This window comes from Salvia splendens, chromosome 9, assembly GCF_004379255.2.
Source record: "Salvia splendens isolate huo1 chromosome 9, SspV2, whole genome shotgun sequence".
In the NCBI taxonomy this organism is placed as follows: domain Eukaryota; kingdom Viridiplantae; phylum Streptophyta; class Magnoliopsida; order Lamiales; family Lamiaceae; genus Salvia; species Salvia splendens.
The window spans coordinates 22,675,635-22,689,602 of NC_056040.1; positions in this window are offsets into that span (position 1 = coordinate 22,675,635).

The following is a 13,968-nucleotide window of genomic DNA, read 5'->3' on the forward strand; positions in this document are numbered from 1 at the left end:
CCTCCTAGTGTAAAAAATTTTCCTTGCGAATGAAAAATTCTCTACACTTGTCTTCGTATAGCTTTTCATACTCGCCTTTATTCCTGTTGTATTTTACTATCTGCTCGGTACAGCTGCCGAACTAATATAGCTGCTTTGTACTCAAGGAGATGGAGATACTTTACTGGAAACGGCTGTACTCCTCGGCTTTAGACGAAGCTGAGAAAAGAGCCATAGCCGATCAGACGAAGAATGACGAGCTTCTGGCTCGTTTAGTGAAGCTGGAGGCCGATAATAAGGACTTAGAGTCCGATAAGAAGGATCTGGAGGCCGAGCTGAATACGACCATTGCTGAGAGGACTGCGTACGAGGATTACATCCGTGTGCGCGGGGGATTGACCATATCAGATGTTCAGAGTCGAGTTGACGAACTGTGGGAGGAATATCATGTACTCCGGAGGAACAATGCGCTGGAGAGCTCGGCTTGCCAACAAGTTGTGACATCATTACGGCGCTGGGCTTCTCGGTACGACATTGTTCTTTCTCGGCGCCCCACCATAGAAAGATTCCTTCGGCATATCGTGCCAACAGATGCTCGCACTCCAGATCAAACCTCTGGTTCCCTTGTTCAAAATCCTACTCCCAGTCAACAACGAACTCCGGAACAGCCGGAAACGTCAAGACGAGAACGGGCTCAGGAGCAACCGGAATCATCAAGACAGGGACGGACTGAAATTCGCCGAGGAGTTGTGACTATGAGCGAGCAAGATCAGCAGATGCTTATTGCAGAGACTCTTCATCGCCGAGGTGTTAGGACTTCTCGGGCTCGGGGAAGAGGCGTTGGGTCGAGGATAGCATCTCGTCGACCTGCTTATTCTTCATCTGCTCGGAACAACCGAACTCGGCTTCCAGAGGATTTTGCAGATAGGTGGCTTAACTTCAGCAACCCTGGACAGTAGAATAGTCCTTTGTAATAGCGTAACGCCATTTTGTAGGGTAGCGGAGTTGTATGCCGAACAAGATTTGAAAAATGAAATTTTGTTTTCGCTTCTAACACTGTATTTACAGCTTAGCGAAAAAATTTCATCGTACTTGTCCTTGGTCTTATGAAGTAAACTTCTTTGACCGGACTTGGTCCTTGGTCTTATGAAGTAAACTTCTTTGACCGGACTCGTCTTTGGTCTGATGAAATAAACATCTTTGACCGGACTCGTCTTTGGTCTGATGAAATAAACATCTTTGACCGGACTCGTCTTTGGTCTGATGAAATAAACATCTTTGACCGAACTCGTCTTTGGTCTGATGAAATAAACATCTTTGACCGGACTCGTCTTTGGTCTGATGAAATAAACATCTTTGACCGGACTCGTCTTTGGTCTGATGAAATAAACATCTTTGACCGGACTTGGTTTGTGTTCTAATTTGGCGATTTTTGTCGCCGGGATCGAACTTTCCCTTGTCCTAATTCGGCGAGTTTTATCGCGTGGATCGGACTTTCCCAGTTAACCGAGGTGGTCTTATGCAGTAAACCTCTTTGACTAGACATGGTCGTCCCCGGTCTTATGAGGTAAACTTCTTTGACCGAACTTGGTCGTCCTAATTCGGCGAGGTTTATCGCGTGGATCGGACTTTCCCTTATTGCAGTTCGTTTCAGACGAAGTGCTTATTTCTTCAGCCGAATTGTGGTCTTGTATCTTCCTGAGAAGCTTGGACTCACAATCGTTGGCTTATTGCAGTTCGTTTCAGACGAAGTGCTTGTTAAGCTGAATTGCGGTCTTGTATCCTCCTTGGAAGCTTGGACTCACAATCGTTGGCTTATTGCAGTTCGTTTCAGACGGACTGCTTGTTAAGCTGAATTGTGGTCTTGTATCCTCCTTGGAAGCTTGGACTCACAATAGTCTTTAATAATCGATCTAAAAAGGGGATCAGTCTTTAAAGAACGATATACCTTGGTACCATTTGTAAGAGACGACAAGCACATAGAGACAAAACACATAGAGAAAAAATGAAAAAGACGAAAGAAAAAAACTTTAAACTTTTTATAAAACGACAAGTAAAAGGTACAAGTAAAAAACAAACAAATAAAAACATGTACCCCTATGACCGAACTAGACACAAGACAGACTGACCGGACCTTGTCTCTTACAAGTGGAACTTCTTGAGGTTGGAGACGTGCCATGTTCGGGGTACTTGTTCTCCTGACATGTGAGTCAATTTATAAGACCCTTTGCCGAGGACTTCTGACACCCGATACGGACCCTCCCATGTGGGCTCGAGTTTGCCCAGCTTTTCTGCTCGGCTTACTTCGTTGTTTCTCAAGACGAGATCTCCCACTTGAAATTGAAGCTTTTTCACCCTTTGGTTATAATACCGGGCTACTTGCTCCTTATACTTGGCTGCTTTTATGCACGCCAATTCTCTTCTTTCTTCGGCGAGATCTAGTTCTGCTCTCAGTCCGTCGTCATTCATTTCTGAGGAGAAATTTAGAGTTCGGGGACTGGGTACGCCGATCTCCACCGGAATTACGGCTTCAGTGCCGTACACCAGACTATACGGAGTTTCACCGTTGGAGGTTTTGGGCGTAGTTCGGTAGGACCATAGGACTTGAGGGAGATTTTCTACCCATTGTCCTTTGGCTTGTTCTAACCGAGCTTTTAACCCTTTCACCAGAATCCGGTTCGTTACTTCCGTTTGTCCGTTTGCTTGGGGATGGGAGACCGAAGTGAACCGCTGTTGAATGTTCAGCTCTTGGCACCAATTCTTGAACGTCTTGTCGGTGAACTGAGTCCCATTATCCGAGATGAGGATGTGGGGTATGCCAAATCGGCACACTATGTTCTTCCAGACGAAGTCCAATGCCTTTGAGCTCGTTATCGTAGCTAATGGTTCAGCCTCCACCCACTTCGTGAAGTAGTCCACGGCAACGATAAGGAATTTCATTTGCCGAGGAGCTTGAGGAAGTGGTCCCACTATGTCTATGCCCCATTGCATGAAAGGCCAAGGGCTTTGCATAGTGTATAGATCGGTCTGCGGCATCCTTGGGACATTTGCATGAATTTGGCACTTCGTACACTTCTTGACGAGCTGCACTGCCTCTTGTACCATGGTTGGCCAATAATATCCCCATCTCAGAACTTTTTTAGCTAAAGCTCTGGCTCCGATGTGGCTACCGCACGATCCTTCATGAACTTCTCTGAGGATGTAGTCCGTCTCTTCTGGTCCTACGCACCGCAATAACGGCTGGAGGTAAGACTTTCTAAAGAGGACTCCTTCATGAAGTTCGTACCGAAGTGCTCGGCATGTGATCTTCCGAGCTTCTCTCTTATCCTCGGGCAATTGTCCTTGATCCAGATACTGCAAGATCGGCGTCATCCAGTTCGGCGAGCTGGATACTGAATGTACCTCGGCTTCATCAATGCTTCGATGCATTAATTCTTCCGCCTTTGAGTTCGGATCTGAGGCCAACTTACTTAAGGTATCTGCTCGGCTATTTTCCGCTCTGGGAATGCGGATTATCCGAAAATAGGAGAAACTTCGGCTGATGCTTTGCGCTTTGTCCAAATACTTCTTCATTCTCTCGTCACGAGCTTCACTTGTACCCAACATGTGATTTACTATGACTTGTGAATCACAATGGACTTTGAGAGATTTGACGAGCAGACTTTGTGCTAACTGGAGTCCGACCAGGAGGGCTTCGTACTCGGCTTCATTATTAGTAGTGGGGAATAGGAACCGAAGTGAGTAGGTTACCTCGTGTCCGTCGGGAGCGACAAGTAAAATACCAGCTCCACTTCCCATCTTGTTTGAAGCTCCATCTACGAATCCGCTCCAGCAGTCCGGCGGCTCTACTTCGGATTCCAAGGGCTGTGCTAGTTCGGCATTGGCAGAATTCTTCTGTTCGGCAATAACAGGAATTGCTTGATCGAACTTTGCTTCTGCAAGAAAATCTGCCAAGGCTTGTCCCTTGATGGCTTTCCGAGGTAGATATTCAATTGTGTGCTCTCCCAACTCTATAGCCCACTTGGCGATTCTGCCTGATGCTTCTGGTTTGGTCAACACTTGCCGAAGTGGCAGATCAGTTAAGACGCATACCTTGTGAGCATAGAAGTATGGCCGCAGTCTCCTTGCTGCATTTACTAATGCCAGAGCAATCTTTTCCAAAGGTTGATACCTGGTTTCTGGACCTCTTAATGCTCGGCTTGTAAAATAGATGGGAAGCTGCTTTAGGCCTTCTTCTCGTACAAGCACCGCGCTGATGGTTTGATCCGATGCCGCTAAGTATAAGAATATTACTTCGGCTTCGGTTGGAGCAGAGAGAATAGGAAGCTCGGCTAAATAACTTTTGAGCTCGTCAAAGGCCTTTTTCTGCTCGGCTCCCCACTCGAACTTTGGTGCCTTTTTCAACACCTTGAAGAACGGCAGTTGCTTTTCGGCTGCTTGGGAAAGGAATCGATTCAGGGCGGCTAGACATCCGGTTAGCCTTTGCACGTCATGTATGGACTTCGGCATTGCCATGTTCTGAACGACTTGAACTTTTGAGGGGTTTGCCTTGAGTCCGTCCTTTGAAACCCAACAACCCAGAAACTTTCCCGAATCTACCAAAAGGTACACTTTTGGGGATTAAGTTTGAGGTTGGCTTTCTTGAGCACGTCGAGAGTGGACTTGAGGTTGTGCTCGTACTCCGAAGTGCTTTTGCTTTTGACGACTATATCGTCAACATACACTTCGACCTCCTTTCCAATCAGGTGCCGAAAAAGCTTGTCTACCATCCTTTGATAAGTGGCTCCGGCATTCTTTAAACCGAATGGCATCTTTTTATAAGCGAAAATGCCGAAATCAGTAATGAAGGCCGTTTTTGAAGCGTCAATCTCATCCATTAAAACTTGATGGTATCCTTTGTACAGATCAAGAAAACAAAAAATTTCAAAGCCTATCAAAGCTTCTACTTTTTTATCTATGTTCGGAAGGGGATAGCAATCTTTGGGACAGTGCTTATTTAGATCGGTGAAATCTATGCACATCCGCCATCCTCCTTCCTTTTTCTTGATCATGACAGGATTGGCCACCCACGAAGGATACTTTACTTCGAATAACACATCCGCCTTCAATAATTGACGGACTTCGTCATGGATGACTTGACTTCGTTCTGCCGCAAAGAGTCTTTGCTTCTGTTTTATCGGCCGGACTGAAGGATCAATATTTAACCGATGAGTGATTACCTCGGGGGGCACTCCGGTCATGTCCAACGGAGACCATGCAAAGACGTCTTTATACTCCTTGAGGAGCTGGATGGTTTTTTCCCGAAGTAGGGGCGTTCCCGCGAAGCCGATCTTAACCGTTCTGGATGGATCGTCTTCGTACAGCTGAACTGTCATCGAGTTCGGCTCCGGTATGACTTCGGTCATCGCCTCTGACTCCGGCTGCTGTGATTGCTATGCTTGGTGGTGCCGATCTGACTGCTCGGCACTTCTAAGCGCAATTTGCAGACATTCCTTTGCTCTCTTTTGGTCACCTCGGATGACCGCTATCCCTCCTTTAGTAGGGATCTTGATGGTGAGGTGATAGGTGGAGCAAACGGCCCGAACTGTGTTGAGCCAGTCTCTTCCCAGGATGACGTTGTACGGGGACCGGGCTTTCACCACGAAAAACTCAATCATCGTACTGGAGCTAGTAGGCGCTTTCCCCACCGTGATCGGAAGGCTGATAATACCTTCAGGGCGGGTGTCCTCCTGGGTGAAGCTCTTCAGGGGAAGCGGAGCCGGACTGAGCCGAGCTGGGTCCACTTCTAGTTTGTCGAAGCACTCTTTAAAAAGAATGCTGACTGACGCTCCTGTATCCACAAACACCCTGTGGATCAGTTTGTTTGCCACTCCGGCTTGGATGACAATGGCGTCTTGGTGAGGAGAGATGGCCGGGACGGGATCAGCAGCCGAGAACGTAATCACTTCGTCCTGCTTCAGCCTTTTATGCGTTGGCTCCTCTCGATTGGAGCCTCTGCGTTCTGACTTTAGGGACGACTTGGTCTTTCCGGCAGGGAGCGCGTCAATAGTCTGGATTACTCCATCATATTGCGGCTCGTCATCGTCTTCGGGATCCGGCTGCCTTTTCGGATCCTGAGGAGCGCAGTTCGCACCACTCTGCTTTTTATTCTTCTTTGGCTGCTTGCTTCGGTATTTTTTCAATGTCCCTGCCTTCACAAGAACATCGATACCTGCAGCCAAGTTTCTGCACTCCTCAGTATCGTGACCGTGGTCTTGATGGTAGGAGCAGTAGCTATCCTGTGGTCGGCGCGCGGCTGATTTCGTCATCCGCTTTGGCTTTTCGAATAGGTCAGAGTGCAGTTCGAAAATTTCCGCTCTCGGCTTGTTCAGCGGTACGAACTGAGCGGGCGGCTTCTCGGGATTGAGACGAGGTCCCAATCTGTCTTGCACCGGAGCCCTTTGAATTCTTTCAAATGGAGTCCGGCGAGGATGCCCCTGATCGCTATGATCGGGCTTCCTTCTGTCTCCTCGGGACGATGAGCTGTCTAACGACCGTTTGCGACGGTCTGCCTCATCGGCCCGGGAGTACTGGTCCGCAATGTCCCACATTTCCTGAGCTGTCTGCGGACCGCACTCAACGAGCTTCCTGTAGAGAGCTCCGGGCAGGATTCCATTTTGGAATGCCGAGATGACAAGCAGATCGTTGAGATCGTCTACTTGCAGGCATTCCTTGTGGAATCTTGTCATAAAGTCGCTGATTTTTTCGTCGCGACCTTGACGAATGGAAAGCAGCTGAGCCGAAGTGATTCGGGCTTCCGCTTTCTGAAAAAACCTCCTGTGGAAGGCATCCATTAGATCTCGGTAAGATCTGATGCTGCCCTGGGGGAGGCTATCGAACCACCTTCTCGCGTTCCCGATGAGCAGCTCGGGAAACAGCTTGCACATGTGGACCTCGTTGAGACCCTGGTTCGCCATGTTATATTGATAGCGCCCCAAGAAATCGTGAGGGTCCACGAGCCCGTCGTAAGTCATCGACGGAGTTCGGTAGTTCTGTGGTAGGGGAGTTCGGGTGATGTCGTCCGAGAACGGAGTCTTCAGTGCTCCGTACACGGCGAATTCGATATCTCGTCGGTATGGAGGAGATTGAGTTCTCCTGTGATTCCGGTACCGAGGAGGAACTGGAATATGTGGGGGACGGGGATTCTTTCTCCTGGGAGATGCGACACTACTGCGGTAGTGACTTTCTTGTGCGGAGGGAGAAGGAGAATCCTCCGTTTTCGTCTCCGGCTGCTTTTGGCTTTTTCGCAGGAAGGTTAAGAATTCCTCCTGCTTCGCCTCCAAAAACTGCTTGACAGCCTCATTCAAATCGGGCTGCTGGGAAGACTCAGTGGGACGATTTTTGGAGCGGCTTGTTCCTTCGCCATGAGAACTGGTGGTGGATTTATCCCTAGGCTGTTTTCCAGACCTGTGGGATGGATTGGCTTCCTCCTGGTTCTCACGGGCAGGAATACGGGTACTCTGCGATCTGGTATGCATTTTTTGGGTGGAAAAAATGGATCAAAAATTCGCTTTATCACAAATTTTGTTCTCTGTTTCCCACAGACGGCGCCAGTGATGGATCCGCGAATTTTTGATGTTAGTAAATGCTGGTAGAGAATGAAGACTACGACACAAAGAATTTACGTGGTTCGATTTACTGAAGTAAATCTACGTCCACGGGAAGAAGGGAGGGCAAGATTGTATTGCTTGATCTGGGATTACAGCTTACAACACAGACTTGCTATATGGTATTTTATCTCTAGAGAGCTTAACCCTTTTCTATCTGATCTAAGTTCTATTTATACATTGAACTAAGGTCGTGGTTTGCAGCCCCACTAACAAGATCGTGGGTGAGCAATAACTGCTCAATAACTGCTTCGTACCACTAAATAGATCGTGGGTATAGCGGAGGTCGTGGAGGCCTTTCATGAGTCCACTAACTCCTAGTTCGGTCGAATGCTGAGACCGAACTGCTGGACTTTACCGATCAGCTCTTGCCGATCTGAGAGGAGAGCTTGACTGGTCGGCTTTTACCGAGCTGTAGGCTGAGTCCGAACTCTTTGGTCGAGCCGAACTCTTTTGGTGCCGAACAGATACTCTTTCTTGGGCTCTGGGCTGATGGGCCGTCACTGTTATTGGGCTTGCCATTAGGGTTTAGTTCGTACCCCATCAACAACCAATATCTTGGTAAACTGAAACCTCCAAATAAAGAAATTGAACAAAAGAGAATACTCCATAATTTAAATGTATTATTGGTATTGCTCATGTCTGAAATTTGGACAAAGGAAAATTCAGTGTGGCTTAGTGTTTAAACAACGAATAGGTTATTCAAGCTTAAGTAGGGCTGGCAAATCGTGCGGATTGGGTCGTTATCGAGTTTCAAGCTCAAGTAGGGCTGGCAAATCGTGCGGATTGGGTCGTTATCGGGTCAACCCGATAACGACTCAACTCAATAAGGCCTAACCCAGACCCGACCTATTAAGGGAATTGTAAATCCGAACACGAACCCGACCTGCTACCTTCAAATTCGAACACAACTCGCACCCGACACGAACTCGTTAATGACACGATATAATACGGGTTGACCCGACACGATAACGACCCGAACCTAATATCACACGATTAAAACCTGATATTACACGATTAAACCTTATTTTTCAACCTAATTTACACAATTAAAATCCATTTTATACAATTTAAACCTGAATTTACAAGAATTAAAAAAATTAAAGTAAAATATATATTTTTAAATAATAATAAAAATAATAATATTATCTTAATGGGTTATCCGTATCCAACCCGCATCCAACCGGAACCCAACCCGAAATTATCGAGTTCTTAATGGGCCAACCCGATAAGGACACGAACCCAATAAGGCTTGACCTAAACCCAATAATTTCGTGCGGATTAGTGTCGGATTATCGTGTCGTGTCGAAAATTATCAGCCCTAAGCTCAAGATGACTATTAGAGATTAATAAAAGGTTAGTATGCATATGGTCTTTTAATCATGGATCTCAATCTTATTGCCTTTATTATTTTCACACTTCAACATCAAATAGTCCAACAAATCCAAAACAATCATGCAAATCAGTTCAATACAAATTCCACGAGTTAAACAAATTCTCATTCTCTCATCGACTAAAAAAATCGAAAACAAGCAATGATGCTCTTCCTTATCAAAATTAGCACTAAGTCGTATCACTAAAAAAATCACAAGTTTTTCTAAAAACTCAGAGAAGCAATAAAAAGGATGACATAGCATGTCCGAGCATTTCCCAATCACAAAGAGTTCAATAGATGATCATTGATAAGACAAAATCCATAATATATACTTCATCTATCCCATAAAAATAGAAACAATTGGGATAACACGGACTTTAATGCATAATGATAAAGTAGGAAAGTGATAGAAAGAAAAAGTTATTGAAGTATGTTAGTGAAAAATAAGTCTCATCTCATTAGAGAGAAATGAGTTATCAAAAATAAAAGTGAACTACTTTTTTTTTTGGAACCGACTAAAATGGAAAGAGTTTATTTTTATGAGATGGAGAAAGTATATGTGAATTCAAAAACCCGTCCATATAAGAACTATAACAATATAAAAGTAAAATGATAGAAAACTCCCCAAACTAAGCGTGAGATCTGTAGTACACATGGATCGGTGGGCGCGTGGGCTTCATCACATCCATCCATTCTTCACTCCATGTTGCTCCTAAAAAAACAAAAACAACAAAAAACTTCATAAAAACAAACAATTCATAAAAAAATATTGAGGGTATGAATTGAGTAAACAAAACCTTCTATTTATATTTATATAAAAATAAACCAAAACCTCATTGGGTTGCCTCCTGATACGCTTTTTGCATTGGTTTAAGGCCTATACTCAGTCCGTTTTGAATGTCAAACTTACATGTTTTATTCATTTTGATATTTTGACATGTTTTATGATAAATGTGCAAAATAGAGCTGAAAATGTATAGAAAAAGGTCAAGTTCGGAAACTGAAAGAATGAATCTAACTGCCCCAAAAGTGGGAAATAAACTAAAATCGTGTGGCAAATGGACAATTTCTGTACCCGGGTAGAATTGGTGTTTGGAATGACCCGGGTCGGGTCAAGTTTCTAGAGTGAATGGCGCATTCCACCGGTTGGGTGGTTTTGTGCAAGCTACCCGGCCCCAGCTTCTTTGGACTGCGCAGACTTGGCAGTTTAACCGGCTGGGCAGTTTGCATGACATTTTTTAAGCTTGTTCTTGATCTCAGCTTTGTTCTAACATAATTTTTAGCTCGTTTTGCGAACGAAAGGAAGTTAATCTAAATATGAGTCCAAAAACATTATAAAATGTACAAAACCCACGAGTTAATGATTGAATATTTGACTCACATTAGTTGCTTGAAAATATGATGACGGTGTGAAGTAACCGTCGGAGATTGCGCTGGAGGTTGTGGCAGAGTGGTGGTGGTGACTGAAGCCGAAAGCTAATTGCCAACGCATGAGAAATGAGATCAAAAGTTCGGCTGACGAAGAAAATAAGAGGCTCATTTCGATTTATTTTATTAAATTTTAACATAAATTAATTAATATCACTATACTAACTAATATCGATTTACCCGTCCAAATCAGGATACCTAATAATTCAAACTCCTTCTAAATTTATTTTATTTCTCTTATTTAAAATATGTCATATCTACTAATTAACATAAGTTTGATGTCTTAAAAAAACATTAAAAATAGTAGTATGAGTCATGACCACTTACACACTTGAAATCATGTACTAATAAGAATAGTTGAAGACCATGCCAAGGTGTTGGAGCTATTGGCCTTCATCCGTTAGCTTGTCATTTACAAAGCCGTTATAATGGTGATAGAGCTCATTGGATGGTTGTGTCACTTGTTGTGGAGCCTATTCGAAGCCATTAGAATGGAGATAAAGCTCGTTACCTTATTACATTAGTTGTTGTGTAAGGTAAGTGACACTAGGATGTTGTAGAAGCCTGTTATACTAATGCACCAGTTCAGACGGCAGAGGAACACTTAGAATGGCGAAGGAGCTTGTTGTCTCGTTGCATTAGTTGACGTTGGGAAGAAGTTGAAGTTGAAGTGACTAGAATTATTGGAATGAGGATGGAGCTCATTGTGCTAGCGTTTGTTAAAGCCTGTTGTGTTGGTGCATCAATTCCGTCGATTGAGAGACGGTACATAGATGACGAGCTAGATGCGTCAGTTGCACCTACTGAGAGGCATTAGAGTGTTGTTGAAGCACGTTATATCATTGCATTTGTAACTCCTCTACAGTAGCATTCGAACATGGATGAAATTCATAAAGTTGATGCATTCGTTGTTGAAAGACATTAGGATAAGGTTGATGCATCAGTTGCACCTACTAAGAGGCATTAGAAGGTTGTTGAAATCCATTGCATTGATGCACTGGTCGCACCTCTAGAGTGACATTAAAATGTGATGAAACTCGTTCTGTTGATGCATCGACCCCTACTTACCGTGAGGCACTACCATCTTCCATATTCGTTGGCCTCACTTACCAGTGGTACTACCACTTCCATATTGACATTAAACTCGTTTTGTTGATGCATCGACCCCACCTGCTGAGAGGTACTACCACGTTCTAGAGTGATATTAGAATCGGAATGAAACCCATTATGTTGATGCATCGGCCATCGGCTACACATGCTGAGAGGTACAAGAAATACTTCAAAACTGAGACGAGTCACATCTTGTTGATGACTCAGCCACACCTGCTGAAAAGTATTACTACGTTCTAGAGTGACATTAGAACCGAGATGAATTACGTTCTATTGATGCATTAGTCGCACTTGGTGAAATATACTAGGACCTTGTTGAAACTCGTTCTGTTGATGCATCGACTCCATCTCCACACTAGGACCTAGGACTTTGTTGAAGCTTGTTTCTTTTATGCATCAACTCTATCTGTCCTGAGACATTGGGACCTTGTTGAAACATGTTATGTCCCATTGATTCTACCTGCATCGAAATCAGACTATTAAATCTATTGATTTGATTTGATCTTGCTTTCCCTGCTCCTCTCAAACAATAACACAATCATCAAATCAAATCGAATCAAATAACACTCAAATTATGTAACAAACTAATCAAATTGATCCAAAATAAAACCTACTAATTTGAGTAAAGATAGACTCAATTAGGGGTGGGTCGGAACGGTATATCGTGCCAAGAATGTCATACCGCACACTGTAGTGAAAACTACGGTATGATAAATATCATTCCCATATCATACCGAATTTTTGGTATATCGGCAGGCATAGTTAATTTTTGATACCGTTACCTTACCGTTATTGTGTTATACCGTAATTTTACGATATGACGTAATACCGTTATGAAAAAAAAATCTATTTTATACACAAAATATTTAAAAGTGGATTTTTTGGAGATTTTTTCTTTTTAATTCTACTTTATATTGTATATAAATATAATATTATATTTAGTAGTATAATATTTCAACATATACCGATTTTTCAGTATGCATCAAGGATTCGGTATACCGAATATTCGGTATACCACAGTATGAGAAAATTGATACTGTTATTGTACCGAAAGATTTCGTTATGGTATCGTACTGTAAATTGCGGTATATCGAAAAATCGGTATTTTCAGTATTTTTTCAATGCATAAGATATTTTGATATTTTTCCGACCACTATACTCAATTATAACTTTACTTACAAGAATTCCAAATCTCTATTCTCTACTTTTGTAATTCATCTTGCTAGACACTTTACACATGAAAAACAAAACAAATTAGTATTAAATATCATTGTACTACTCCCTCCGTCCCATAAAAATATGGGCAACAGATATAACACGAGAATTAAGATAAAATTGGCAAAGTAAGAGAGAAGATGATAATGGTATGGTAAAGTAAGAGAGAGGAGGATGATGATAGTTAAAGTAGTATAGTGGATAGTGAGACTATATTTTTTGTGGGACGAATGAAAATGGAAAGTGCACATTGCAGCAAAAAAGGCGATTCCGATGCGGCCCCCACACTCCGGCCCAACATCATGTGAGGGAGTTTGATACAGACCAAACGGGAGAACTCATCCCAAAAGACTAGCCTGTTAGGAGAGAGAGCTCATTTAGTCTATATACCCCACATCAGTTGTTCTCACAACCGATGTGGGAATTGAGTCCGTAACATTCGACTCTCCTTTAAGGGCCAACGTCCTCGTTGGTCACGGCCACGTTGGTCACGGCTGGTTCTTTGCCAGGCCACCACTCCGTGGGCCACCACTCCGAGTTCTCGTTGGTCACGGCCACGTTGGTCACGGCGGATTCTTTGCCCGGCCACCACTCCGAGCCGTTTGGGCTCTCAATGAAAGCACCAATTGATACAGACCAAACGGGAGAACTCATCCCAAAATACTAGCCTGTTAGGAGAGAGAGCTCATTTAGTCTATATACCCCACATCAGTTGTTCTCACAACCGATGTGGGAATTGAGTCCGTAACAGAGTTCAATCAGGGTACGACGCAGTAGCCCGTTAAGGGGGAGACCTTAATCCACTGGTTGCCAAAAGCCCATCTCCCAAGGCCTCGCCTGAGAAAAATGAAAAGTGCACATATTTTTATGGGACCGAGGAAGTAGTATATATTATACTCCATATTTCTTTTTTCGTATGTTCCATAGAAATAGTTGATATCCATATATGATATTTTTTCTCCTTTCTCTTTTACTTTATTATTTATGAGCTCCACCACCCACTACACAATTTCAACTACTTTTTCTTTTCTCTCTCTAATTTATCAATTACGTAATAAAACTTGTGGTAATGTAAATGGCTTATTTATGTGAATCGGATAGAGTTTTAAATATTGATCATTAATTATTTGAACAAAAATCCTACCTAATCAATCTCTTCTTCGAGGAGTCTTTAGCTCATCTTGATAAATATGAAATAAAAATAAAACTTTGACA